The following is a 27126-nucleotide window of genomic DNA, read 5'->3' on the forward strand; positions in this document are numbered from 1 at the left end:
CATGAATCGAAATTTACACTCCTTAACTGTTTTAACCGAATTTGCTCGTTTCGATGTGGACGAGTCGGAATCAATGTTAACAAAACTTGTTAATAAAATAACAGTAGGATTTTACAATAGTGGTTCAAAGGAAACAAAGTCTTCGACGGATGAAAACCTTCCTGAACATGAGATCGGTGTGACAAGTGACGACTGTGCAGAGGAACTTAAACAATGTAAAATTGATCAACAATTGTTACAATCTCCAAAACACAGTCCATCTGTGTCTTCTAGAGGTTCACATGAGATCAAAAACCAAGGGCGCAATTCTGTTAATGTGTTAGAAAGGCTACGTAATTTGGTCTCGCACAAATCGGCGGTAACTATCAATATATATATATTACAGACACTCTTGAATATTTTTAATCACTCCTATGGGCATATTCTTATTGAGCGGGCAAAACACATGAAAAAAGGTACACAATTATCCCACAAGCCTTAATTATCGACAACATTATGATTGTACCGTCTCAAAACAAATATTATCTCAAAACAAATATTTATAGATATCTGTTTTAAATATTTATTTATTTATTCGTCAAACATACGTAGACTACATGATCGTTGCTTAGTTTCTAATTACAAGGGGGGAACATCTATCTTTGATTGTAGAACTGTTTTTTCATGGTGGATTTTGTCATTGTGAAATCGATTATGTTATTATATTTGTTATAAGTTTCCATCATTCTATTCATGGGCCCGTGTTTAGCGTAGTCAGTTCTGTGAAAATGCAATGCGAATGGCTCACGTGCTCTCAATACGCGTGTGGGTTCATAGAAATTTAATGTTTGTAACAACTCTGGAGAATTAATTCGGTTTGCAATAAGATCATTTACGAACGAAAGAGAAGCGAATTCACGACGCTTTACAAGTGTTTCTAAGCTTATTAACATACAGCGTGCAATATACGAAGGAAGGGGAAACACTGTCCACCCTAGTTTACGAAGAGCAAATAGTAAAAATTGTTTTTGCACTGATTCAATACGGGTTTCGTGTGTTTTGATGTGTGGACTCCACACGACGCTACAATATTCAAGAATAGAGCGAACATAAGCTATGAACAATGTTTTCAATGTATAGGGGTCCTTAAAGTTATAACTGAATCGTTTTATGAAGTTGAGCATATTAGTTGCTTTGAATACCATCGTGTTGTAATGTTCGATGAAAGTCATTTTAGAATCAAGTATGACTCCTAAATCTCTAACATTTGAACAGGTTTCAACTATCTGGTTGTCTAGTTTTACGTTTATATTTGGCTTAATTATTTTTCTGCTGAACAAGATCGATGTACACTTTTAATGTTAAGTTGTAAAAGGCTACGACAGCACCATTCAAAAATATGTTGATTTCGTTCTGGAATCTTGAAGCGTCAGTTTCGTCTTTAATTTTCATAAACAATTTCATGTCATCTGCGTAAATCGAAACGTTGATATGCTTAAATATAAAGGATACATCATTTACGTAAAGAATAAAAAGTAATGGGCCTAAATGAGAGCCTTGAGGTACCCGGAAGTAACATTGATGAGCCTAGATATGAGGCCATTAAATTTAACACATTGTGTGCGTTTTGTTAAGTAAGATTTAAGCCATGAAAGTAGATTAGAATCAATTCCGATTTTATCCAATTTGAAAAGAAGCATAGGAATGTCCACTCTGTCGAAGGCTTTGCTAAAGTCAGTATAGAGTGTCTGTACAGAGTTTTTGTTATCCATTTCATTCAATGTGTAGTTTACGAACGAGAGAAGATTAGTTGCGGTTGAGCGCCCTTTGAAAAATCCATGCTGTTTTTGTGTTATGTAGTCTTTTAATTGAGCAAACATTTTGTTGTTAACTATTGCCTCAAAGAGCTTGGGAATACATGAAATAAGAGCAATTCCACGGTAGTTTTTCACGTCAGATTTTTACCGGATTTGAAAATTGGAACTAAATATGATTTCTTCCAAGCACTTGGGAATATTCCTGATTTTAATGATAGATTAAATAGCCAATAAAGCGGAGAAGCCAGTTCAGAGGCTACATTTTTTGCAAATTTTGGAGATATTCCATCTGGTCCGGTACTTTTTGAACTGTCAAGAGCTTTAAGAGCCGCCTGAATTTCATCGAAGGATAAGCTATCGACTGTTATTTCGTTATTCGCTTGGGGTATAAAGGAAAAGTAGCTTCGGTCGCGATCGTTTTCATCAAAAGAGGTGTATACGCTTTCAAAAAAGTTTGCGAATAATTCACAAATTTCTGCACTGTTTTTGCCAATTTTATTGTCGAGAGACATATTTGACGGAAAATTACTACTTTTTAATTTTGATTTGACAAAATTGAAAAACTGCTTGGAATCACTCTTGATTTCCGATTCTACCTTTCTATGGTACTTTTCAAATTCAAATTGGATGGTGACTTCTAACTGACTGCATATTTGTAGATACTCATCAAGTTTTTGGCTATTGCTTTTGTAAGCTTTGTGAGCTTTTTGTTTTCTATTTTTAAGGTTTTTAACCTCTCTTGTAAACCAAGGCGGGTGTTTGTCAATTGTGCGTCTTTTTCTTCGAATAGGGACGCTTTCATCGAGGATGTCGTATATAATGCTATAGAAAGTGTTAACTGCTAGCTCGATGTTCGTTTCTTTCTCTAGTAATGCTTTCCAATCAACTTCTAATAGTCTACGTTTGATTAAGGGATAATTGGCATTATTGTAATCAGGAATTTCTTCGTAATCTGAACCATCTGGTCTGTTATTAGCCTTATGCACGAAAAGTGAAAATTCAATTGCTGTGTGATGAGCTTCATTTTTCCAAAGTGGATTATTTGCTTCAGTCACACAGAAGTCTTCAGTCATATTAGTAAAAAGAAGATCAAGAAAGCGATTATTTTGATTTTTAACATGATTAATTTGATTTAGGCCGAGAGAGTACATTACATTGGGGGTGACAATGGGTCTGGGGGTTACATTGGGTCGAAGTGATTTTTTTTACGGATTTTACCATTTCTCAGGTTCTTCTCAATAAAACAAGAAACACTGTTGGATTACTTGTTTTTACCATATCTTTGTATTTGACGGTATTGTTTTGATTCGCAGTATGTTGAGTCAACTGCTGTGGATGTACCTGAAACATCGCACACTTTAAATGATTAGGCGCTTATACTTACATCAAACCCTACGCAATGTACCACCCCCGGCCGAGTTAAAATGCGTAACCGGAATAGAAAGTGTGCATGCCTGACACGAACACTCAAAGCGTGTTCTAGCGTGTTGCTCGTACTGACTCAGAGCAAGGGTAAGACGTAGGTGTAGGGGAGAGTGGGGAGACTTGATCCCCTTTTTTTGTATCGCACATAACTCTGACTAATTTCTCACAAAACTATAAACTTTTTGCATGAATTGAAAGCTTAAACATTCATCTGTGTTTGGCTAATAAGGATATTTCATCAGATGAACTCTTCGAATCATGCCAAGCGTTTTAAAAAAATATTTTAAACCGGCATTTTAAAAATGTTAGGGGTAACTTGATCCCCCTTTCAACATTTTGAAGAAATCTTAAGCAAAATGTTTCTTATTCATCCAAACTTTTAATTTTCTATAAGTTACAGCAGTTTCACATAAAACCTGTACGTTTGTGTTCAAAATATAACAAGTTCATTATGTTAAATTCGCAATTCGCAATTTTCAGTGTAAGAACGGGCCTTGACCGATCTTATGCACCAGGTTCCCAACGAACACGCACTGCCCTTACACCTACATCTCACCCTTGCTCTGAGTCAGTACGAGCAGCACGCTAGAACACGCTTTGAGTGTTCGTGCCAGGCATGCACACCTTCTTTTCCGGTTACGCATTTTAACTCGGCCGGGGGTGGTACATTGCGTAGGGTTTGATGTAAGTATAAGCGCCTAACCATTTATAGTGTGCCTATCAATTTTCATTAAAGCAAAAACTTTTTTATTTTTAGTTTGAATTCAAAAACTAGTTGTTATTTTACTGTGTATTGTTTTCTCCTGAAATATTCCCTAATGTTAAGTCGTGTTTATCTGTTGCTATTTCTTTTGTCGCGGTGTTTTGTTACAATTTTTGGTCCTAAGCATGTTATAAAAGTTTACCAAAAGTACAATAGTAATGTTTGTGTTAATCCTTTAATCATTCCATAAATTGAGTAAGGGCTCGAACCTCACTTGCTGGTGAAGTTTCAAAACAATGGACAGTGAAGGAAATATACTATGTAAAGAATCAATAGTAAAAGAAAGATAGTAATTTATGAAGTAGATAAAGAAATTAACAATAGTTAATAAATAGAGGTAACAAACAGGCTTAGATTGTATTGAGGGCAATTTACAGGGAAGATGAGAAATTATTCAAATAGATAAATAAAGAAAAGGCACATGATAAACAAAATTGACATCGCTGCCAAATTAAGGGAAAGCAGACAGTTTGTTACAGCAGAATCAATTGGTAAAATAGAGTGGAAAAGCGTTGAGAAATAAGAGAATCAAATAAGTAAAATCTAAATCAAATGGAGGATAGTAAACAAAAGCTGTTTTAGAAAACCAGTGAAATACAATAAACAGAAGATAGCTGTTAGCTGAAATGGAAAGAAGAGAAACCCCGTTCTGCGATGCTCAGGTACATCCACAGCAGTTGACTCAACATACTGCGAATCAAAACAATACCGTCTACAATCACAAATAACTTCCCTTTCCCATATTGACGCGCCCCTTTCTTCTAGCCGTCTCGACTCTGACCCTCGCTGGTCAAAGGTTTACGATCCGTTTCCACAGGCCACCAGCTAGGTCATCATGAAAACCAAGCCAACGTGGAGGTAAGAAAATAGGACACTTGCAAGGAACCAGAGCTATACTGTCCTGATCAAGAATGATCTAACAGGACTACGGATTGTGGTTTGGTTGAGCGTTTTAGCAGAATGCATTACTGTGAATACAAAGAGACGAGTTGTTCCTTTTAATTCCGCTATATATTTTAATATCTTGACAGATACGTATTTCGTCTACTACTTGCAGACTTCATCAGTGTTCTGTTCTCGACTCGAGTCGAGAACAGAACACTGATGAAGTCTGCAAGTAGTAGACGAAATACGTATCTGTCAAGATATTAAAATATATAGCGGAATTAAAAGGAACAACTCGTCTCTTTGTATTCACAGGACTACGGACGTAGTCAGTGACGCTCCTTCCAGGATGTTCCTCGCCTGAGCGTCAACTGAAGAGGTATCATCAGTATCATCCACCCTTGGCCTGCAAGTTTATTATGTTAAATATTTAAAAACTTAAAATATTATTTTTTAGATCAAAATTAAGCATGTTTACAAAAGCTGCAAATTTTTGTTTACGAAACTTTTGAAAAATGGTTCAAACTGCAGTAAGTTATGTACAACTATACTAAAGGAAACTATGTATGAAAACCCAGCTCAATTAATTAATCTTGAGGCTGATTCCAGTGACTGTAAAAATGCAGGGATCAAGTCTCCCTAAACGCACTTTTTTAAACAATTGATTGTAAAAATAGTATGACGATAAATTTAACATCAGATGCGTAAGGGTTTTGGAGTTGATAAGTTTATCAAACAATTCACCCCTGGGCTTTGTTATAATGAGTGTCATAGGTTTGATGCTTGTTTGGCAAAGAGTATGATTTGATTCGATGTGGAATTAAAATCGAAGTGTTCAGTATATTGCTGAATCTTCCATTTTTACACATGGACACCACTTCATGCTGCGAGAACCCACTTTGGCGCAGTCTCAGGGCTTAAGTACGGTATGCTGATCGGAAGGAACGCGGTCAAGAAATGTTGCGTGTTCTTTTCGTGACCCCCCAAGAAAAGTTGACAGTTCGGTATTAGCGCGATTGACGGTGTGCGCGCTTGAGGTTCTTTCGAGGAAAAAATAAAAAGATTAAAAATATTCAAAACTTTAAATTAAATAGATTAAAAATGTTTATTCTAAAACTTTTAACAACAATTATAAACAAAATAAATAAATCAATAAATAAAAGCAAATTTAGAAATTCTTAAATTCTAAAACAAGAAAAACTGAAATTAAAAAAATATGTAATTATGAAATAAGGAAATTAAAAAATTAGGAAATTAGGAAACAAGGGAATTAGGAAATTTGGAAATTATGATATTAGCAAATTAGTAAAATAAATAAAATAAGAAAATTATGAAATTATGAAACAAGGAAATTAAGAAATTAGAAAATTAATATGTAAGGAAATTAGGATGTTAGGAAGTTAGGAAATTAGGAAATGAGGAAATTAGGAAACTAGGAAATTAGGAGTTTAGGAAGTTAGGAAGTTAAGAAATTATGAAATTAATATGTTAAGAAATTAGGAAACTAGGAAATTAAGAAATTATGAAATAATGGAAATAGGAAATTCAGAAATTAGAAAATCGTGAAATTAGGAAAATAATATGTTAGGAAATTAGGAAGTTAGGAAATTAAGAAATTAGGAAGTTAGGAAATTTGGAAATTAGGAAGTTAGGAATAACAATATAAGGAAGTGTGGAAGTTAGGAAGTTAGGAAATTGGGAAATTAGGATATCAGGAAACTATGAAATTAGGAAATTAAGAAGTTAGGGAGTTAGTAAATTAAGAAGTTAGGAAATTAGGAAATCAGGAAATTAGGAAGTTAGGAAATTAGGAAACTAGGAAATTAGGAGTTTAGGAAGTTAGGAAGTTAAGAAATCAGGAATTTTGGAAGTATGGAAATTAGGAAATAAGGAAATTCGGAAACTAGGAAATTAGGAAGCTAAGAAATTTTGAAGTTATAAAATACGGCTGATACAAATGTTTAATTTTTTTCTGGAATTATTAAATTCTTAAATTCTGAAATTCTGAAATTCTGAAATTCTGAAATTCTTAAATTCTTAAATTCTTAAATTCTTAAATTCTTAAATTCTTAAATTCTTAAATTCTTAAACTCTTAAATTCTTAAATTCTTAAATTCTTAAATTCTTAAATTCTTAAATTCTTAAATTCTTAAATTCTTAAATTCTTAAATTCTTAAATTCTTAAATTCTTAAATTCTTAAATTCTTAAATTCTTAAATTCTTAAATTCTTAAATTCTTAAATTCTTAAATTTTAAATTCTTAAATTTAAATTCTTAAATTCTTAAATTCTTAAATTCTTAAATTCTTAAATTCTTAAATTCTTAAATTCTTAAATTCTTAAATTCTTAAATTCTTAAATTCTTAAATTCTTAAATTCTTAAATTCTTAAATTCTTAAATTCTTAAATTCTTAAATTCTTAAATTCTTAAATTCTTAAATTCTTAAATTCTTAAATTCTTAAATTCTTAAATTCTTAAATTCTTAAATTCTTAAATTCTTAAATTCTTAAATTCTTAAATTCTTAAATTCTTAAATTCTTAAATTCTTAAATTCTTAAATTCTTAAATTCTTAAATTCTTAAATTCTTAAATTCTTAAATTTTAAATTCTTAAATTCTTAAATTCTTAAATTCTTAAATTCTTAAATTCTTAAATTTAAATTCTTAAATTCTTAAATTCTTAAATTCTTAAATTCTTAAATTCTTAAATTCTTAAATTCTTAAATTCTTAAATTCTTAAATTCTTAAATTCTTAAATTCTTAAATTCTTAAATTCTTAAATTCTTAAATTCTTAAATTCTTAAATTCTTAAATTCTTAAATTCTTAAATTCTTAAATTCTTAAATTCTTAAATTCTTAAATTCTTAAATTCTTAAATTCTTAAATTCTTAAATTCTTAAATTCTTAAATTCTTAAATTCTTAAATTCTTAAATTCTTAAATTCTTAAATTCTTAAATTCTTAAATTCTTAAATTCCTACATTTTTTAATTTTGGAAGAAATGGAATTCCTAAATTCCTAAATTCCTAAAATCCTAAATTCCTAAATTCCTAAATTCCTAAGTTCCTAAATTCCTAAATTCTTAAATTTTAAATTTTTTAATTCTTAAATTTTAAATTTTTTGATTCCTAAATTTTTACATTTTTTGAATTTCTTATTTTTTTTAATTTCTTTACTCTTAAATTTTCATTCTACATTTTTTAATTTTGGAAGAAATAGAGTTATTGATTGTTATAATTTCGAGGTTTTCGTAAATTTGTATTTACGAATTTCTATATATCCGATTTTTAAAACTTTTGGAATTTCGACTTGTACATTCGTTTCGAATTTTAACAGTTTTGATCTATGGAATTCATAAAAACGTTAAAAATTAAAATTATTATTCAATTCTGCATATTTTTAATTTTGATTTTCCAAATTTCAGATTTTTGTTGAAATTTTCTTTATTATTATTATAAATTTAAAATGTTATTTTAAATTTCTGAAATGTTTGTTTTTTTCACATTTTTGAATTTGTTGTTTGGTTGGATTTCAAAATTTCAGATTATTATTGTATTTTCAGTAAGAACATATATATTTGTATGATTATTGTCAAGTTTAATTTCACTCTGATTTACTTCATTTTGGTCCCGCGAGTGTGGATAAATCGGACAGTGCAGGGGACTCATAATCCAGAGGTAGCTGGTTGGTACTAGCAATAAATTGTTGGTGACACGATGGCCGACATATATAAAGACAACTTCTTTTTTTACTCTATTTCGACCGAAACTAAATCTTTCCTTTTAGTTTCAATATTCTGCTTTTTGAGATTCGGCGGGAATTTTAAATATTATTATCTCCAATACAAAATTATTTAAACGTTTGTAATTATCAGTCGCATTCAAAAAGATAAATTACAATTCTTTGATTTTTTCATCAAAACATATTATAAACAAGCACCGCGCGAAGAAACGTCAAACGCAATCTTTCCGTTTCTGTTACTTTTCAGCTGCGTACCACTTAAGAAAAATCTTTTCGTGACCCTTTCCTTGACCGTTTCTTGGGCGTTTTTTTGTATGGAGTTTTGCGTTCCTTCCCATCTGCGTATCAGCCTTTAATCGATGGCCGGTAAGCTGTCATCGAGACAAGGAGGTTCTCCGATAGTGGAAATATCACATTTGTACAATGAACCGCTACATATGTGATTTTTCCCTATCTTAATGTGGGTGTCAGGTTAAGATGCGGGTTTTTTATTTTATTATTTTTTTTTATTTAGTTTTTTAAATTTAGTTTTTGTAGAATTTAGGATTTTTACTATAAATATCAACTTGTTATACTTTGCCTTTAGTTATTTAGGGACAAAATTAGTAACAGTGAATTTAGTAATTCTATCAGAATCGGTGATTTTCATTGAAGTAGCATAAAAACCATTATGATTTGGCAAAATTTTCGTAAAGTCTCGATCAATCAATAGTGAAATGATATCGGACTAAGTTCGTTGATCTGTTGAACTAACGGTTGTCGGATTATGATTGTATCGACCATTGTTGCGAATCGAGGATCTACTGGAATTATGACGATCAAATGGTCGTCTCTTTTTCAATTCACGACTTGTAAATGTGAACTGTTATTAATTTTTATTTGTTTTTTAAAAGAAGCCAGACAGGTTTTACAAAAAAACGTTTTTTTTTTGCTATTAATTAAAATGTCGGGAATTTGAGATAAGCGTAGCTTTCGGATATGTTACTTTAAATCTTGTATTCAATTCAAGTTAGGTAGTTATCCGCAAATGAAAATTTGGACTTATATGAATAATTGAACATTTTGGACTTATGAATAACACACAACTGTGCATTTATTCTAGAGTCTGATCCATACAGCGTCATTGTTTATTTGGTCGAAGTGTACTAATTCATTGGCAGATCTGATTCTAGTTGTAATGTACGACAAGACTACTGACGGACGTGACAGGACGAGGGCCCAGTTTAGAGGTTTCGACATCAACGATGTGCGGCTGGATCACTCTCCCAAAAAAAAAAAAAAGAAAAAAAGATAAGTTTATCAAACAATTCATGTGTAAAAAATATTTTTTTGAATAATTTTTGAGTGTTTTCTATACATATCAATACAAAGAAAAAAAATCTCTTGGAAGTTTTTTGCAGCTCGTTTTAGAATAATGTGTGTAACTGAATCTAAACATTTTTTAATTTTTTTCTTTGTTTTCTACAATGAGTTTTAGTTAATTTCGCACAACTTTCTAGAACAAAGCTAATTGTTTTACCCACATGCTGACGAGATACAGGCTTAGGATCAAGTGTCCCCGGGGATCAAGTCTCCCCACCCCTAAAGGAAGTGCGTGTTCGTCGGGAACCTAGTGTATAAGATCGGTCAAGGCCCGTTCTTACACTGAAAATTGCGAATCTTTGTATTTGAACATCATTTTAGTTTCACGACCCAATGTCACCCCCTCTAAGGGGTGAGATTGCGTCAATTTTCAATCGATTGACATTTAAGGTAGAGTTCATTAAATTCGCTGATTTTTGGAAAATGTTAGTAAACTATCTATAAATAATTCTACGTTAAAAGATTTCGATGTTACTTAAATTGTTTTTGTTATTAAGAATTTACGAGAGGTGTGTGCAGTCCAAGGATTGATACTTAAAAGCATGCAATGGCACTAATCTTGTTGCGTGCTCTTTGGTTGACGTCCAGGTAAGGAACATCCTGGAAGGAGCGCAACTAACTATATCCGTAGTTCTGTTAGATCATCCGAATTATTTTGATCAGAACAGTATAGCAGTATAGTATAGGTTCCTTGCATGTGTCCTATTTTCTTACCTCCACGTTGGCTTGGTTTTAATGATGACCTAGCTGGTGGAATGGAAACGGATCGTAAACCTTTGACCACCGCGGGTCAGAGTCGAGACGGCTGAAAGAAAGGGGCGCGACAATGTGGGAAAGGGAAGTAATTTGTGATTGTAAACGGTATTGTTTTGATTCGCAGTATGTTGAGTCATTTGCTGTGGATGTACCTAAAATATCGCACAACGGGGTTTCTCTTTTCTCCATTCTCAGCTACCACCTATCTCCTATTTTTATTTTGCTCTACTGATTCTCACTTCTTCACTGAATCTTCTATTTAATATCCATCATTTGATTTTGATTTTACTAACTTATCTCTCAAAGCTTTTCTACTCTTTTTTACCTATTAATACTGCTGTAACAAACTTTTTTTTCCTTAAAATATACTTTTCCTTAATGTTCTAGTAATATCAAGTCTATTTATCATTTGCCTAATCTTTTTTTTATTGCGAATTTATTTATTAGAATAATTCTTTATCTGTTCTATAAATTATCATTACAGTAGTTGTTCAGTAACTGGGCTGAGAATGTAGCCCAGTCATCGAATGCTGTTCGCTAACTGGGCTGAACGAAAAATAACGAGGGGACTACCGATGCACAATATTTATTTGATGAAATATAAAAATAAAAGTTACTCAAATTTGTTTACAATGATTACTTTTCATATTTTTTTAATTGTGACTTGAAATTACATAAAAGTTTGAAAAAAGTTTTTTTTTTATTTGTTGACCATGATTTTTGCATCCATTAGGAGCGGCCGTGGCTGACTGGTTACGGTGTTCGCTTTGTAAGTGAATGGTCCTGGGTTCGATTCCCATCTGCTCCCAACGAGAAAGTATAGGAAATATTAATCTTGAAACTCTGAACATCAACGAAAAATCAAAGTCGCTCGAGTCGGGGTTCGATCCCCCGTCCTTTGGATTGGTAAGCAAAAATGCTAACCACTAGGCCATCACGGCTTGGTGAGCTATGACTGGAATTAGAAATACTGTTACTATCAACTATATACGCGCTGGGTCCTTGTCCATTTGACAAGGGTTCGGAAGTTCTAAATAACGTTTGAACCTGATTGGTGCAAACGTTCTTCAGGGCGGGGCTTGTCGATAAAGCTGAAGTACCTCGCGCTCGGCTAGCCAGCGTAGAAATGGGTCACCGAAGCTCGGCAGAGCTAACACCTTCCAAATGCCTATGCGAGTTATTTGCATGTATAGAATGTAGAACTAAAAATACATGGAAACAACTCAATTTGTAAGAAGCGGCCGCGTGGTCCCATTTGGTTGGTTGCACACACACACACACACACACACACACACACACCATGATTTTTGCATCCATTAACCCCTCGGTGATTTCGGTTTGTTTTGGTTTTTTGACGTTTGTCTGCTTTTTAACTGGGCTACGGCCCAGTTATCGAGCGCCCAGTTAAAAAGCAGCCCAGTTAAAACAACGCCCAGTTACTGAACAACTACTGTATTATAACCTAAGCTTGTTTTTTTATCTCTTTTTATTAACTATTGTCAGCGCCGTACCTAGGGGTTGGCGCAGTTGGAGACCGCCAAGGGCGCCAGCCCTTGGGGGCGCCAAAATCGATGATTGTACATAATTTTCATGTCAGCTATAATATCTTCATTAGATATTTGAAACAGAAAGGGCGCCGAATTATAAAATAGAGTTACAATTAACTAATTTGGTTTAAAATATAAAAACAATATTCAGGGGCGCCAAAGTCAATTGTATGAATATTTCTACTGAAGTGTTTTTGAAAATTCATACTTAATGCTGTTTGGAAATGGAGTTAGGTTGTACGTTGCGCCATTTACCCTATAAATTAGATTAGTTTGGAGATGAATTGTGAGAGAGAAAGTGAGTGATTAGAGAGTATGTGAGAGAGTGAGAGAGACCGTACGGGAGTGCCCGACGGGTTCAGTTTGTTTATCTTTACAATAAAGTTTAAGTATTCAACCAACACCCAACTGGCTTGGTTCGCAGAACCCCCCGCGTATTTTGTACCGCCCGATCGTCGCGAAATAAAGTTTAGTGCGCACAACAAACCGTGTTCTTTTTCGGTCGTGTTTTGAGGAAGAGGCCGTTGACCTCCCAAAAGTGTGTGTGCTCTGGTCGAGCTGAAGATTCCCTCAACCCCCAATACAGTCCACTATTTTTGAAGGGCTCGATCCGGAACAAATGCTAAATTATTTTTTTCATCGAAGAAGGGGCGCTCGAGCGACAGAAAGTTAAAGAAGTTTTAAAAGAAATTCTCAAAATCAATACACGTTAAAGTTTGGACCGTTGTGTAATGAAGATTAAGTCATACCTTCCAGACTATAAAAATGTCCCACTATATGTTATTATCACGTTAATTTGGCTGTGAATCACAGTATTCTATGAAATGGGAATTATTTTAACATTAAAACATATACCTATTTACCTTTCTTTTGAAATTTTTACATTCTCGAGTTAAAAAAATGGCCTTTGTAATAATTTCAGCACGATTTCCCCTTTAATAATCAACTTCGTGCATTGAATTTTCAAAATACAATGGTTTTGAAATTGGAAAACTGCTGTAAATTTTCACCAATAAGACCAACATGATTTGTTTAAGAAAAAAATGTTTTTCAGAGCACATCACTTTTTATGTTTTAGCTTAACCAGTGTTGTTTACTTTTTAAATCGTCTAAAAAGCTTTGATAATGAAATCCATCTATTTTCTTTAAGTTAAAACCAAAAAATAATATTTTATCAAGGTTTGAAATTATTTGTATAGTTTTGCGCACAAAAATATTTTTTTGGAATATAAAATATAATTTTACGAATTAAAAATAAACAAATAAATACATATACAAATAAAAATCAATGCGAAACATAATTTAAAAAAAATAAATGATGAAATATATTCTCAAAAATCGTATGGGCAAATCACTCAAAGTTAATAAAAATTTCTTATCTTTATATTTTTTTTTTACTTTTTTTTCTAACAAAACATAAAATTCGTCGATACTTAGAAATTTTTGAAACTTATGATTGCAAAACAACTGAACGGCCCAAGTAGCAATCGCTTCACTAGCGTTTTTATACGTTAATTATTGGACAAGTGTCAGAAAATTTGGTCAATTGTTCACATTTTGATCAAAAAACCATTACAACACAAATGCCAAATCTAGCAACGGATTAAGAATAGTTCATTTTGAAGTTTATTCTGACTTAAATAAAACATGCTTGTAGAACTCGAAAAGCAAAATGACATTTGCAGACATGATGATTCATTTCAGTTTGCTGAACATGATACCATAGTAGATGTAACCTTTGGTTTCACCTGGGATTTCTCGTAAACATGTTGTTAATGTGTTCAGTGTCTTATGGTCATGAGTTCTTATGACATGTTCAAAAAACGTTCTCTATGCAAGTATGACACCTGCAAAACTAGCTAGAAACACGGACTTTTCTAACGGATGAAGAGATGTTCAACAAAAGAAAAACGTGCGCTTTTTCCAGCATTAAAGAGTTCTCGGGACGTTCGGAAAACATAGTAAATGAGTTCAACAACCAGTTCGGAAATCTCTTGGCGAACAAATCGAGCCAAACATTTCATTAGGGCACAAAAGCAAAAACCGCGATTCGAGAAAATCGCTTGCAAAAAATGGACAACTTGTTTCAATTCCTATTTAAAAAATAAGCATGACTGATGGTATTTTTACTGATGATTCGATAAAACACATCATTATCCTTAAGGGGTTACATACATGTAGAAAATCACCAAATTTCATGTTACAGAAAATTTATTGAATCCACTAAAAAGATGATTTTCAATCACTCCTGAAAGTTTCATGAAGATATTTCATGACTGAACTGAGTAAGAGACGATTTAAGTTTACAATTTTGCCATGCGCAAAGCGAACTGTCAAAATCTGTGAACGTTTTTCTCTAAACACCGAGTTGATTTACGGGTGCCACGATATCTCGAGATGGGATGGACCAAATTGGCTGAAATTTGAGGTGAAGACTCTCAAGATGTATCCCGTGTGCATGACGAAGCCCGATTTTTAAATTTTGCTTTTTAAAAAAATACAAAAATCTAATATTGACGATTTTTTAAATGAAAAACATAAAAATATTTTTATCTTAATTTAAAATAAACTTTTTGAAAATCGGCCTTCGTCATGCACACGGAAATAGTTTGACGAGTCTTCACCAAAATTTTGAGCCAATTTGGTCAGAGCAGTGTTGAGATATCGTGGCACCCGTTTTTTAAAACTGCTAACTTCAAATAGCTATATCTCGGCAACGATACAACCAAATGGCTTCAAATTTGTTTTGTTAGTAGATGAAAATGTATATTTTTATGCCCTGAAAACAAATAAAAAAAATTTATATGTGCGCTCAATCAACCTCTGACATTTTTGCCGATTTACATGTATGTAACCCCTTAACTCTGCTTTACTGCTTCTTAATTTATGTTGATTTTCGCAATAAAACTCATAATAAAAAAATATTTTGGGTTTGGAGTGAAAATTGTTATGTGCCCTTTTGGGTTTTATGTTTTTGCTCCGCGTTTTTCGTTTCGTTCTTTTAGAATTTGAAAATTGTTATTTCTAATTAAATTTTAGTTTAAAATTGTGATTGAATGGAAGTTTTCTTTTAGAGTTAATTAGTGTGGTCGGTCTTTAACTTTTGTGAATGATTTGTTATAGTGCTGACGGTGACTTGCCGTTCCGGTTGGAATCCGGTTATTATTGTCCAAGTCTTCGATGTTCTCCGTGGTCATATCTAGCTTTGCGTGTAGCTTCTGTGAGGTTTGCTTTTGATGTGTTAGTGATTTTTAAAAGAGGATGCTAATTCGTGCATTTATGTAATAATTTGTGAAAAAAAAACATGAAGAAGTTGTCTAAGGCGAGTGAACGAAGTCTACGGAAGAACGTTGCCTGGGGTGATGAGACTTGATCAGCTTTTGCTTAATGCTGAATGGCGACAGTGCAGCTGGGATTTCAAGTTGTCAGGCGATCAACTCTGACCGAAAAAATGGATTAGGATGGCAGATCGATTGATAAGCGGCTTGTGTATCCGGCGGCTAGTCGCTCATTGACTTGTGAGGTGTTTGTTTCTGAAGCAGGTATGCCAAAACTCTTTATATTTACTCCAGGCTTCGCCGGCTTGAGGGACAAAAACTGTCATTAAGATTTGTAAGTGCCTACTATTCGTTTTTTTTTGCGACGAACATTTAATGTTGGTTTAACAATCTGCTTCCTTTTTCAAATATAATAAATCATTTGTTTTAAATAAAGCTCTCCAATCTATTTTTTTCTCATTAAACATTCTTGTTCACAAATTGTTTCTCCTTTTTTTTTGCACTATTTTGCTTTTATTTTCTTTCACTTCTGTTTTGTTTTTATAAATATATAATAATTCAAATTTTCAACTCAATAGTTTTGGATCCATCTGGTGACTACAGTTAACTGATTGTCTAAAAGAACTCTATCTAGTTACAGAATAAATTGTAACATTGAGTTTTAGGAAAACTTTTGGAACCACCTTAGAAACTAGTAAAAATTGTATATATTTGATGTTATATCATGAAATTTTTCAATTTTGGCATCACTAATATTTCAAAAAGTAGTTTTCCAACATCAAAACACAGATTTTACGCGCAAACAGCACACTAAAAAATAAAATTTATTGCACTTTTTGAACTATTTTATATGGCTAATTGTAATGGATTTTGCCTAGTTTTTCTATCGTTCATATTTTCTTAACAAAAAGTTAAATTAATTAATGCTGCCAAAATTGGAACTGTCTATAACATAATATTTAATCTGGGCCTTGTTCTAAAAAACTATCACTTTTGTTTTGATAATCCATTTAACATTCTTACCTTACAGTTTTTTGATCCAGTTACAGGTTCAAGTCTTGATCAAGTTACAGGAAATAAATTTTACATTGAATTTCAGGACAACTTTTGGAGCCATCTGGGAGACCATCAATAAAAAATATTTCAGTAGTTATTTCTTGAAATCTCTCCATTTTGGAATCACTGATTTTTTTTTAATAGTATTTTTCCATGATTAAATCATTCAATATGATGAATTGCCCTTTTGAAGCATTTTCAATAGTTCTGAATTTTGTCTAGTTTTTTGTAATATTTTTTTTTCAACGGCAATATAAAACTGGTCCTTCCAAAATTGAGTCAGTTGATTAAATCCTTTGACCTTGACAGCTGTTTCGAAGCTTTTGTCATTTAGCCCCTTCAATTCCATCAGCTTTGGATATGTTTTGATTCATGATCATCTTAATTTGTAAATTATCTTGTATTTCGTATAAAATTTACATCCCAGGATATGTCTGTCCTTATAATTATGTTGGTTTTTTTCAACTTCATTGGACAATCTGAATCAATATGACAGAAGCTTCAAAACAATTTGTAAAGTTCTTCTGGCATATATTGATATTTGAACCATTATTTGTAATACATTATACATTTTTTCATTATATGCATTATATTCTTAATACCCATATTCCATATATTTCAAACGCCTAACCCCCCCAAAAAAATACTAACCCCTCTCAAAAAAATATCCCAGGGCCTTCATATATTTTATGGACTGGATGAGGGAGTCGTGGATCGCCTGGCCCAAGTCACATGAATGTCATTGTTTATTTAATCATATCATAACAAATGGTTGGATAGAGAATGATAAGCTTTTAAGGTCCTTAAGATATAAGTCGGTTACTAACCGAACCATCTCAGTTGAAACATACTGTGGTCATGGCCAAGTCCTGCCAAGACGGGGGTACTAATACATACATACATACATACAAAATTGTTATGTGCCCTTTTGTGTTTTTGATTTTTTCAATGGTAAATTGTTTGCTATCAATCTGATTCTTGGAGGGCATGTAGGGAGTGTACTAATGAATGGAATAGTGGAATAATCCCAAATGTTTACGTTTTGGTTTTGTGCCCTAATGAAACGTTTGGCTCGAAATGTGCTACTTGGGGGGTTTATAATGCATTTTAAAACACTTTTTTCATTGAAATGTTGAAACCGTTACCTGTAATTTAAATTTTTTAACTGTTTTATTTTTTTGGTCATATTCGAGGGACATAAACTTCAAAAATATTTGCAAAGGCCTAAATAAATTTTGACGAAATTTTGTTCTGTCGCTGCATGTTGAAAAATTTTACTTCGATGCCGGTGTGCTCTTTTGAGCTAAGCTTGCTGGGATTCCCATCTAGATAGAACAAGATAGCACACGGTCATCGAATTATTATTTTTTTTAATTTTGAAGAAGGTTTTTTTTTCATTTTTCGTTGTAATTATCGAAATGAAATCCAAAGCCAAATTAGCTAATTATTTTTCGAATCCGGGAAAGTTCTTTGCTTATACAATCAAATTAAGACTAGATCAGATCAAATTATGCAGGCTTAAAAATATAAAATTTGCTAACAAGTTATATTATGATTGAGCATTTAATTATGTGCATTTATCTGAGAAATAAATTTAAAAAAAAAAAAAACAAAAAACTGCTATCATTATCAATTTTATGAAATCTTAGAAAATATTCAGCCAACTTAACTCCTGTAATAAATTTTCAATCTATCTCATTTTATATGAACAATAAAACATACAATAACTGTGTTTCTGAATTTTACCATATTAATGTCTCCAATTGCAATTATAACATCAAAACTCATATTGAAGCAATAATTAAAAATCAATATCAATTTATCAAAATGCTTGTTAATTTGGGAGGGGCGCCAAATTGATGCTTCGCCAAGGGCGCCGTAGACCCACGGTACGGCTCTGACTATTGTCTAATTTTACATCTACTACATCCAGCTTCTCATTTGTATTCTTCAAAATACAATCATCATTCTCTTACTATTGATTCTTGATTTTTTTCATAAAATTTATTCTCTTTTACTGTCTATTGTTTTCAATCTTCGCCTTTTTTTCAAACAAGTAAGGTTTGAGCCCTTACTCAATTTATGGAATGGTTAAAGGATTAACACAAATATTACTATTGTACTTTTGGTAAACTTTTATAACATGCTTAGGACCAAAAATTGTAACAAAACACCGCGACAAAAAAAATATAGCAACATGTAAACACGACTTAACACTAGGAAAGATTTCAGGAGAAAACAATACACAGAAAAATAACATCTTTTTTTTCAATTTTTGCCCTGAAAAGTCCCTCAAAGCCAAGGAAGTAGCTATGGTTGCTTTCCTAAACATTGAAGGAGCTTTTGATGATGCATCTCACAGCTCTATGCGTTCCGCCATGGAATCAAGGGTCTTTGGCTCATAGGGGGATGGCGTCGGTGTTTTTTTTCTATTTGTAGACGATGACTCAGCACTTTTCCACTCTTGCACTTAAAAAAACAGCACGAAGTAACGCCACGTCCCTATGGATTATCAAATGGATTGAAACAATGCTTATTGAAAGGGATATATCTGCCGACCTTGGAGGAGAACGATTGGTCATCAGACCACGGAGGGGATGTCCACAAGGTGGAGTTCTATGGGCATTAGTAGTCGATGATCTTCTGAAAAAGTTGGCAAGTCTCGGCTTTGAACTGATCAGCTATGTGGATGACATCTGTTTAATACAGGGGTGCTCAAAGTTTTTGAAGGCCGGGCCAAATCTGAAGCTCAAATGAGCTAGTGGGCCAAATTTACAGAATAAGATATATATTAGGGTGGTCCAAATCCGGACATTTTTGGGGCTACCCCCCTGAAATCAAAGATTGACCCATCACTAGGCTAAATTCCAAATTTGAGCTCATTCTGACCACGGGAACCCCTCCCTCCTTAAAGTTTGTATGGAAAAAATCGTCAAAATGTATGGAGAAAAGCAACTGTTTTACTTTTTTACATGTGGAAGGCGCCATAATCATCCGATTCTTACCATTTCTCAAATGTAGAACCTTCATTAAATTTAGAACAAGTTTTCCAAAGACACCATATTTTTAGGATTTTTCCCGCGAAGTTATTATCGCCCAAACCTGACCATTTTTGCGCGGCCAGCTGTAAGGGGCTACCTAACAACGATGTTTATTTCCAATTCGTACACGCACGTGCTCTCTCTCAGGTTCAAACTCTCTCACGAGTTTGCTTGCCTGCCTGCTTACCAACAAGCGCGCGCTGTTTCTCTGCTTGGACTTTTGTCGTCGTCGTCGTTTTCGTTTGCTATCCGCTGCGCTGCGTTCTTGGCATGTTTATTATCATTTTCAACTAAAATAGCAGGTTTGTTTTGAGATATATTTAGCATATAAATTCTTAGATTATGTCAAAATTTAAAAAAAATAATTAAATAATTAATTTATCTGCTTTTGTTACAAGAAATACCATGGAGTTTTTTGAGATAACGGGAATTTCTTCAGATTTTTTAAAACTGAATCCAAATGAGTGGGAAAACAACGAAAAGTATCTTAAAGGAAGGCAACAACTGAAAGATCTGAAGGTCGTTAACGATTGTGCAGAAGATGTGTTTCATTAATCGAAAAATTTACAGGTAAACTGACAAAAAATGAAGAACAGTTACAATATTTGTTGCAGGTGGTCGAGGAACACAGAAAGAAATTTCCAGAAAGTACAAAAAAAAATAAAAAATTAGAGAGTATGAATGAAAATTTGCAGCAATAAATGTATGCCTTGATTTGTATTGATTGTTAATAAAGTATATTTTTGTAAAAAAAAACTACCTAAAGGAGCAAAATGTGCATTACCAGAAGATTTTTTTTAATAATTGAACCATTATCATGTTTCTTTAGCATAACAACTGCTTGTAATGCTTGGAAAAACAAATAAACCCTATTCACCTGACATTTGCTGTAATTTTTTAAATGAGCCTAAGCTGTCTTTTCTTTTAATTATTTTTTTCAGTGCAATTTTTTTAAATTTTGACATAATCTAAGAATTTATATGCTAAATATATCTCAAAACAAACCTGCTATTTTAGTTGAAAATAATAATAAACATGCCAAGAACGCAGCGCAGCGGATAGCAAACGAAAACGACGACGACGACAAAAGTCCAAGCAGAGAAACAGCGCGCGCTTGTTGGTAAGCAGGCAGGCAAGCAAACTCGTGAGAGAGTTTGAATCTGAGAGAGAGCACGTGCGTGTACGAATTGGAAATAAACATAGTTGTTAGGTAGCCCCTTACAGCTGGCCGCGCAAAAATGGTCAGTTTTGGGCGTTAATAACTTCGCGGGAAAAAATCCTAAAAATATGGTGTCTTCGGAAAACTTGTTCTAAATTTAGAGCATTATTACCGGTGCGTTGCGGAAATTGTTGCTATTCTATTAACCCGTAACGCTTCTATTTTAGTTTAGTCACCCTGTCCCACACCGGTCGTTGTCAAATCGGGTTAGCAATTTACTACCCGGCAAGCTTACCGGTGGTTGCTGAACTACTTGTTTGGCAGTTTGATGAACAAGTTTCGAAATCGTTGTTTGAAGAAAACATAATATGGGTATCAAACTTTAGGGTTTTTGATACTGGTCATGAAATTTGACATTTTGTCAGCAGTGGCCACCACCTTGAGTGGCCGTAGTCCCCGGGGATGTTCCGATAAGGGGACATTTGCGGAACCATAAGAGTTGGGGCAATATGGGTATCAAACTTTAGGGTTTTTGATACTGGTCATGAAATTTGACATTTTGGCAGTAGTGGCCACCACCTGGAGTGGCCGGAGGCCCCGGGGGTGTTCCGATAGGGGGACATTTGCGGAACCATAAGAGTTGGGGCAATATGGGTATCAAACTTTAGGGGTTTTGATACTGGTCATGAAATTTGACATTTTGTCAGCAGTGGCCACCACCTGGAGTGGCCGGAGTCCCTGGGGATGTTCCGATAAGGGGACATTTGCGGAACCATAAGAGTTGGGGGAATATGGGTATCAAACTTTAGGGATTTTGATACTGGACATAAAATTTGACATTTTGGCAGTAGTGGCCACCACCTGGAGTGGCCGGAGGCTCCGGGGGTGTTCCGATAAGGGTACATTTGCGGAACCATAAGAGTTGAGGCAATATGAGTATCAAACTCTAGGGTTTGTGTGTTGTGTCTTTAAAACATGGTTCAGAATGACTCTTTGTAATAAATTGTAGTCCTGATAACGCCTTTTTATTGTTTGCAAAATATTTCTTTAAAATTGTTCAATGCTGAAGTTTAACAGAGCATTTATGAAATGATTTCATATCAACTGGCCCGAAAATCTTGCCATTACGATTAGCTGAAGAAGCGTTTGAAATTTTCAAACGTTAACCAACGCCAAATTGCCATGAGACCATCTTTGAGCAAAAATAAATGGATCTTACGAAATTACTCTTTCGTGATTGATTGTGTGGGGACCATCCATAAACCACGTGGACACCTTAGGGGGGGGAGGGGGGGGGGTGTTGGCGATTGTCCACGCTCCATACAAAAAAGACTATTTGTATGGAAATTGTCCACGATGGGGGAGGGGGGGGTTTAAGATTTCAAAAAAAAAGTGTCTACGTGGTTTGTGGATGGTCCCGTGGCCAAGAAACGCAAATATTAACAACTATTAAAATTTCATTTACTTTTGTGTCCGAAGTTCTTCGTCATGATGGTTATGCTTGTAGCATTACCACTGCACCTTTTTTTATCCAAAAAAGGCCGATGCAAATATTTTTCAAAGTTTTTGTCCCTCGGCTCTGGCCGAGTCCAAGGGGGCGGGGGAGGGGGGGGGGCAAAAAAAATATAAAAATTAAAATTAAAAACCATGGTCGCAACATTTCAATGCAAAAAGTGTTTTAAAATGCATTTTACACAAGTTCAGTTGTTTTGCGAAACGAAACGAAAATTTTAACGAAAAAAAAAACTTCGAAAATTCAGGTGATTTTTAATTCAACCCAAACATGCTAAAAATGATACTAACCGAAAGGAAATGCATTTTAAATTGATTTCAGCTGATTGCACATAAATTTCCATTGAAATTTTGAAGTTTTCTGATTTTTTTTGGCCCCTGATTTTTTGGGCTAACTTTGAAGAGGGGGTGACAAAAACTTTAAATAAAATTTTTACCAGCCAAACTTACAAATAAAACAAAAGACACTCTCCAGGACCACTTTGGATGTTTATGGGCCAGTTCCGTTTAACATGGAACCGGATACCGAAATCCCACGTTAGAGGAAGGCCATGCCCTGGGGGGCGTAGTGCCAATAGTTTCGTTTTTTTGTTATCTGGCACATAAAACTCCATGGAATTGGAAGATATGACACTCCATGGCAATCCCGTTGCCCTCTAACCAAACCAGGCCACTCCGGAACCAATTTCCGGTGGCCGAAAATGAACACTTCCTTTGACACCTACGGAATATGTAAGAAACCCAATCATCCGACATATCGTACTTCATGAAAATAAAAGATATGACTAGCTATTCACGCCGTTGTTCTCTGACATATACTTGTCGCTCTGAAACCGGTCACAGGTGGCCAGTTGAGGTCACTTCTGGAATATGATAGAAATCCTATCAGTCGACATAGCAAACTTCATGAAATTGAAAGAAGTTGCGTGACCAGGCTCTGACAGAAGCGAGGGCACACGCATAGGGACCATCCATAAACCACGTGGACACTTTTTTGGGAATCTGTTACCCCCCCCCCCTCCCCTCGTGAAAAAAAACTTTTTTGTATGGATCGTGGACAATCGCCATACCCCCTAAAGTGTCCACGTGGTTTATGGATGGCCCCATAGGAAATATTTTGATTACGCTGCTTGTGAACACAAAGCAAATTTAGAACTATTTTTGGTAGAAGGAGGAGCACGGGACATCGCCCCCCTGGTATCGCCAGTGGTTCTCATATTCCGGAAGTGTCCTCAAATGGCTACCTGAAACCGGCTTCAGAGTGGCCAGGATGGGTCAGAGAACTACGGCATGGCCGTAAATTGTCATATATTTTAATGAAGTTTGAAAAGTCAAATGATAGGATTTCTCACATATTCCGGAAGTGTCCCAAAGTGGCCTCCGATAACCGGTTCCAGATTGGCCAGGATAGGTCAGCGAACAACGGCTAGACCATAGATTGACATATTTTTCAAATTCATGAAGTTGTGTGTGTGTGTGTGTGTGTGTGTGTGTGTGTGTGTGTGTGTGTGTGTGTGTGTGTGTGTGTAAATTTTGTGAGGTGTATATCAACAACATGATGGAATTCATAAAGTCAAGTTGGCCGTTCATCGGGTACCTATGACCAGGTTATCCGGAACTGGCCAGTAACATTCCAGAGTGGTTCAGATTTTTTGTTTTTAGTAACTTTTATTTATCAATTTCAACTATCTTAAGGGCAATGGAATCGAATATACGTGAAAAATAGTACAAAAATTAGATTTTCCGGATCTCGGGAACCGGTACACAGAAAAAAATATGTAAATTCTCATGTCATGTGAACAGTGTTTCACATGTAAACTTGGGAAATGTAAAATTAAAATCATATGTAAAATGCTGAATCAGATGTAATAAGCAATCATGTAAAATCTATTTGCATGTAATAATTACATTGATAAATATCATGTAATTGGAATTGATTTTCCCATTTATACACATATCTGAATCATGTAAATCCTTAAATAATGTAAAGTTATCCTATGTAAATTCGAATCATGTGTACATTTCCACTGCAGCTGCTGTTCATTGAGTGACAACTCATCGAATCAAAACAGTTCTGATGTGTTGTTGTTTGGAAGCGGTCGTTTTAAAATGGGTTTTATTGAATGTGCTTTCATTTATGCAACTATTTGCTTAAAGGAGTGCTTAAGTTTCAGTACTTCGTCAGCATTCTGCGAAAATCTTCATCTAAATCAAAACAAACAGGTGTCGTCGGAAGTTGTTGTTGTTTTTTTTTCAAATACTGACGGAAGTGTTCTTTTAATTCGTCGCCAGGGAGCCAAGTATTGTAGTTTTAAATTATTGAAATCCAACACTGTCTGCGCCGAGACACCTCCTCGACAGCCGGGATTGTCCTCAGCAGGACGGGGAGTGGACTGTAAAGACTCCTTGGTTGGGCTTGGTCCGGATAGGAAAAGAAGAGTCCTGGTCGTCGGTTCTGGGTGATTTTTATTAGGTGTGCCCTTTAGCCGGGGCTGGGTGATACTGGATGGGGAACACACTTCGGGGAGCCCTTTTATAGGCGAGGGCAAGGCAAGACTCTGGACACTCGCGAGATCTACACAATAGTGAGTCCAAATGACCACAAATCAAACAAAAGAACTATTGTAGCAGGAAACAAGGCAACTAGGAAGAGATCCATCTGATCTTGGGTTCGTGTGCAACAACTGTGCCATGGGCAGGGTAAAATGCCTAATTGCGGACGCAACATACCGGCCACCAATGGAATACCAATTCCATTCAAAAAACTACAAACTAGAGATTATTTACAAGTCACACTTCTTAGTCTAGCACTTCACAGTCTTCAGAGCAGCTCATCGGGTGGGTAGCCGACCTCTTCGGCTTCGGGGTAGTCCTTGGGTGTCGTTGCCGACATTTTCGGCTCGGTTGAACTCCAGGTGAAGAATTGGCGAGGCCCAAGCTCGTTGGCGCCTTTCGTTGATCTGCTTGCTTGATGGGTGTGGCCGTGCTCCGGGGGGCAGCCAGTCGCCATCGGTTGCGGCTGGGGTCACTACGGCAGCGTACCATGGGCGTAGCGTAGCCCACGTTGACCTTCGTGCCGACAGTTCGGTGGAGAGAGGAGGTTTTGCGCTTGAGATCGGGTGGGCGACCACGACTGTTCGTGTCGAACTTCTTCCGTGCCATGTTACGGGTATTGCTTTCAAACGGGGGGCCTGCGTGCAGCAGGGGGCTGTGAGCTGGCGCCATTGGGGGGAAACGCTTTGCCAGAAGATAGAACGTTTGCTTTCGGGCGCTTGTCGGTTGATCGCGCCGGCCACCAACGGGGAGTGCACCTCTTTCGACGAGCGGGTCGACCTCGAGCCAGTACTGAGCTTGAACCACGCTCCAAGCCGGTGAGAAATCCTCTGAAGCCAGGTACGCCGAGGTTGTGGGTGGAACGCCAGGTCGCTTCAGCTGCAGACAGCCAACGAGGGCGTTGGGGGATCTCGTCCGCGACGAGTATCGTCCGAGTAAGGAGAGTTCGAGCTTGATAAAATCCGGAGGAGTGACGCCAGCGAGCATTGCGTGGGCGTCCAGCTTGCGAGTTCCGACGTTATCCTCAAGCGAGCCGTGCTTGGGAGACGCAGAGCGCTTGAACCGGATCGCTGCCGATTCGAGTGAGCACGAGTGAGCCAGAGTGTTCACCGCGCTGCCAGCCAGGGGAGCGAGTTGCTGAGTGAGCTTGCCAGTAGTGCCGAGCGCGTGTAGCTCAGTCTTAGAAATTCCCGGGAGTAAAGGGCCAACAGTGCACTGTATCCGAAGCAGCCAATCCTGGAGACCGCCGCCAGCGAAACTTGGACACCAACGCAGACTGCGTCGTAGCTGCGCTTCGATGACGATGCTTTGTAGCGAGACGACATCGTCATCTAGATCGATCGCGATCCGATGTTGGAAGGTTGAACCTTGAGCGAGTTTGGCCTTTCTTTCAGGCCGGTAAACCTCGGCCTTGGCAGGACACGAGGGGAAGTCTAACTCCACAGCTTTCGACAGGGAAGCTCTATTTGCAGCGCCCAGTGGGACAATATAAATTTCCCAAGGGACTGCCGGCTGAGGGTGGTTGTGTTCGGGGGTTGGTGTGAGGGTGAGGGCTTCTGTTTGTGTGAGTGGGGTGAGAGTTCTTTTCGAGGGTTGCGAGACGGCATTCTTTCGTGACCACGACAGAGGTGGCTGATCATCAGGGGAGGGAGGATGCAACGAGACGTGGTGTTTCTGCCTGCATCGCCAGCAGGGGTTCGAGGAGCACCCACGCGTGGGGTGGCTGGCCGACAGACAGTTCTGGCAGAGATTTTTCTGCTTAACAACTTCCTGCTTCTGATCGTACGGCAAGCGTAGATACTGCACGCACACAGTTGTGCGATGCGTCCGAGAGCAAACTGAGCAACAACTGAGGATTGATCCAGGGGGCGGACAGAGCGCAGCGGCCGGGTCAGGTGTAGTTGGCTCATGTGACACCAAAAACTGTCGCAGCCGTTTGTAGCGATCCTCCATGTCCACTCTCTGGTTGGCGTACTCTTCCAGCGTTTCTGCATCGTCTGTCGATAGCTCAAGATCGACCAATGCTGCCATGTGGCGTTTGAACAGTTCGTCCAGCCGTTGAATACGGAACGGAACTTTCTCGCAATCAAGTTCAATATTGAATGCGCCCACAAATCGTTCAATCATCAGGATGGAAGCTTTTGTGACGCGCACGAGCGTCGACAGTTTTCGTAGCTTCGACATCCTTCACTCAGTCGCTCCAAACTAACAAAAATCGTATGTTTCACTCACCTCAGCTGCTCCAAACCAACTT

General features: G+C 36.1%; 1 protein-coding gene across 1 annotated transcript in view; it reads left to right on the forward strand.

Annotated features, from left to right (window-relative positions):
* The first annotated feature begins 244 nt into the window (after nucleotides 1–244).
* LOC119769455 overlaps nucleotides 245–27126 on the forward strand; it is an 83430-nt gene continuing 56548 nt past the window's right edge. Inside the window, exon 1 of the mRNA XM_038261942.1 lies at nucleotides 245–358. The gene's annotated coding sequence lies outside the window, so the exon portion shown is untranslated. The remainder of the gene's footprint in view (nucleotides 359–27126) is intronic.

The sequence above is a fragment of the Culex quinquefasciatus genome, chromosome 3 (genome assembly GCF_015732765.1).
Source record: "Culex quinquefasciatus strain JHB chromosome 3, VPISU_Cqui_1.0_pri_paternal, whole genome shotgun sequence".
NCBI lineage: Eukaryota > Metazoa > Arthropoda > Insecta > Diptera > Culicidae > Culex > Culex quinquefasciatus.